Source organism: Triticum aestivum, chromosome 3A, assembly GCF_018294505.1.
Source record: "Triticum aestivum cultivar Chinese Spring chromosome 3A, IWGSC CS RefSeq v2.1, whole genome shotgun sequence".
Lineage (NCBI taxonomy): Eukaryota > Viridiplantae > Streptophyta > Magnoliopsida > Poales > Poaceae > Triticum > Triticum aestivum.
Genome location: NC_057800.1, coordinates 427,648,461 through 427,652,186, shown reverse-complemented (window position 1 = coordinate 427,652,186; position 3,726 = coordinate 427,648,461). Strand labels below are relative to the sequence as shown.

Sequence of the window (3,726 nt, the reverse complement as noted above, 5' to 3'; positions counted from 1 at the left end):
ATATATATTCAAAATTGCCATGATGTGATAAAATTTCCCAAAAGCAAACCGACAACCGAACCGGTGAACTGGCAGTCCAACGGTAAAAACCTGACCAGACAGCCTTACCGATTCGATTACCGGTTCGGTTTTTAAAACTATGCTACTAATTCCTTCGTTTTAATTTCCTTCAAACCGAATGAGCCCTTAACTGGGCCTTCAGGCCTCATTTTGCAGCGGAACGGACTGGGCCAAGCCTATCCGGTCGTCAAAGCCAGCCCGCGGCGATCGGGGGAGTCGGAGCCGCAGAACCGAACGGGGAACAGGGGCTCGATTTCTTCCAAGAAGCAGAAGGCGGATCGGGAATTCACGGCCGGACTCCCGTTCCCATCGGTTCAACTCGCTCCCCGCCGCCTACAGCTCACCCACGCTCGCCGCCCTCCTCCGGAGAAGCTTGATTTTTGGGCATTAGAGGCAATTGAGATGGTGCCCGATGGCAGCGTCAAGGACCAGGAGGCCCCGAGCTCCTCGTCTCCACCCGCTGCGGCGATAGCGAGGGCGGCACGGCCACCTAGGCCAGTGAGCTTTAAGACTAAGAGGATCGTGTGGCACCCGCTGAAGCACCGCCGGTTCCGCGTGGGGGCCACCAAGACGATGGTCGAAGCCTCATCCTCCATCCTCCGCTCGGGCGGTAAGGGGAGCCAGAGAGGTGGGGGAGGCGACCACGGCGGCGGCGGCCATGGGGGCGCCCAAGGAGGACGAGAAGGGGCACACATGCGGCGGCTGGAAGAGGTAACATCATGCTTGGATGACCCTACCGTTCTCTAGGTCTATGCTAGATTTTGTTAGAGTTTTTATATTGATTAAAACATGCAGTGAGAGGATCTAGGCCAAACAATGGCATTGCTTCCCTGGGGTAAGATGGTCACTAGGAAAAGGAAATACATAGCTTGGTTCCTCGTCACTTGTTATCGCTGGTTGCCGCATTTGTAATGTGGCCATTGGTGGGTGTATGTAGATAGATTATATGCTTACATGATTATAGAGAAACCCCTCATGTATTTAGTTAGCTTAACTAGCACTCTTCTCTAATTTTTAACTCTTGTATAGGATCAACAACAATTATCTGATACTTTTATATTTCATTCACTGATACAAATGCTAATTCCTAGTCCGCGTAGATGTACCAATGTCAAGTACATACTTCAACGGTTTTGAGGAGACACAATCACCATTGACAGTATAGACGTTATCAGAAGAAAAGGTTAGAAATTCTTAAAATTGGATTATAGAAACTTTTTCAAAGGTTACCTATTGAAGTCATGTCTCTGAGTCATCAATGTCCCCAAAATTATCTAACTTGCTGAAAATTGCAAAAATGTCTCATCTCAGAAGACAGATGCTGTAATTAGTACTCGGTGTTTATGTTTTATCATGCATAAGAGTGTGATGTTGATTGGGAGGTGATTGATAGTGGGGGCGTCAATTGCTTGTGTCTTTATTTCTCTCTCCATCTCTCTCACTGAACCTTTTTGTGTGAAAAGCTGCTACGAACCATTTACTAAGCAAAAATACAATGCATACTTTTTGTTGTTGGTTTAATCAGAGTGCGATCTGTACAATGTATCTACACTGAGTATTTGCTTTTAAACTGGTGCTTGGTGATGTGTGGTACTGTGACACTATCAAGCACCTATAAACGACCACTTGGATTTGCTCTTGTCAGCAATTATCAGACCATATGAGTTGTTGTAAATTGCTGCTACCCTTTGGCTGTTGATTCTTGCTTTTGTTAGAATCATGGATAAGAAGAGAAGATAATGGACTGCACTGACTAAATATATGCTAAACGGCTTGGTCCTTAATTGATAACATATCCATATCGGTGCAAAGTACGCCTATTCGTCTTCTATTATATTCCTTAATTCTCCCCTTGCGAACATCTGTGGTTGCAGTGAGGATGGAAGTTTGTATTGTGGATATTCTAGCTTGAGAGGGAGAAGAGCAAGTATGGAAGACTTCTACGACATGAGATCATCTAAAATGGATGCTAAAAACATAAACCTTTTTGGAGTATTTGATGGTGAGAAATTCACCGTTCAAACACTTCATTGTGTCTCGTTTATTGTTCAGACTAAAGTTATTTTGTCATCACAGGACATGGTGGTTCATGTGCCGCTGAGTATCTCAAGGAGCACTTATTTGAAAATCTCCTGAAACACCCCTCTTTCATTACTGATACAAAAACAGCAATAAGTATGATGTTTACTCATCAGTGTTACTTCAAAATCATTCAGTGCATCTAGTAGGGTAATCGACCATAGTAACTAATGGTAATTCCCAGGTGAGAGCTATATGAAGACTGACTCAGATTTCTTGGATGCTGAAACCAATATTCATAGAGAGGCTGGGTCAACTGCATCAACAGCAATTTTTGTTGGCAACCACCTCTATGTGGCAAATGTTGGCGATTCACGGGCTGTAATATCGAAGGCGGGCAAAGGTGTGATTTTTTTTCCAGAACTTTTATCCCAGTTAATGTTGACCATGTATTATATGTTATTGTAATAAATCACTTCATAACTTTCTAGGATAAATGTTTGCATACATTACCTATTATCGCGATCCTGGTGTGTTATTTTAAATTTGCGATGAATCTCATTGCGACGGAGTATCATGTAGCAGATAAGGCCTCCTTTGGTTTGGAGGAATTTTGCAGGATTTTCATAGGATAGGATTTCTATAGGAAAAATTCCTTCAGAGCTCTTTGGTTTGTAGGAATGAAATCCTATTCCTATGGAGGAATTCTTCCTATCCTCCACATTTCATAGGAAAACAAACATTTGCCTAGACTCAATGGAAAAAAATCCTATGGTGTGAATCAAAGGGCATCTCTTTTTCTATTCCTATGCATAGGATTTGAGATGCATGTCATCTCATTTCCTATGACTTTCCTATTCCTATGATTTTCCAATCCTATGAACCAAAGGAGGCCTAAATGTTTTTTAGAGTTGGTATTTTTGTCGTATCATGTCAGTAATGCACGCCAGTTAATTTTACATTCACTTTTCTTTGTCAAATGAGTTACTGGACAGATCGTGTTTCAAGAATGTAAATAGGTGGAAACTGGTAGTTGATAATGTGAAATATCCGGTGTTTGTATTTGAGAAAATGTGTATATATGAAACAGCACAACTGAAAATGCATATTGTGAAACACGAAGACCGAATAGGAGCTATGTTTCCTAACATTTCAACGCTGATAGTATTTTGTTGGAGAGGCTCCCGCGGGCGGCTTGGGAGAAACCCTAGCCGCCGCCGCCACCTACCCCACCTCCAGTCCTCCTCCTCCCGCCGCCGCCGGAGGCGTCGCCGGGCAAAGCCCGCGCGGCGGCGGCGGGGACGTCTCACCCTCCTCTCATCCAGGCGTGGCGGCGCGGGGCGCTCGACTGGCGACGGGGACTCGCGCGCGGATGTGGGCATGCCCACGCAGTGGGTGTGCAGTGCGGCGGCGCGGGTGGTGCGGAGCCGCGGACGGCTCGGCAGGGACTCGGCGCTGCTCTGTCCCAGGGAGCTCCACCTTCAGATCTTGCTTCCTTGGGGTGGCAGCCTGCTCCCTTCGCCGGCGTTCCCCGTGGCCGAGGCCGGGGGCTGGTGGTGCAGGGCGGAGCTGGTGGTCAGCGCAGCGTGCGGGCTTGGGTGACGCGGTGTCCCTGTGAGCTGCCATGCCTGATCTGGGGGCGCCCAG

General features: G+C 46.4%; 1 pseudogene; it reads left to right on the top strand.

Moving 5' to 3' along the window:
- The first annotated feature begins 284 nt into the window (after positions 1-284).
- LOC123061500 (probable protein phosphatase 2C 7) overlaps positions 285-3,726 on the top strand; it is a 6,444-nt pseudogene continuing 3,002 nt past the window's right edge.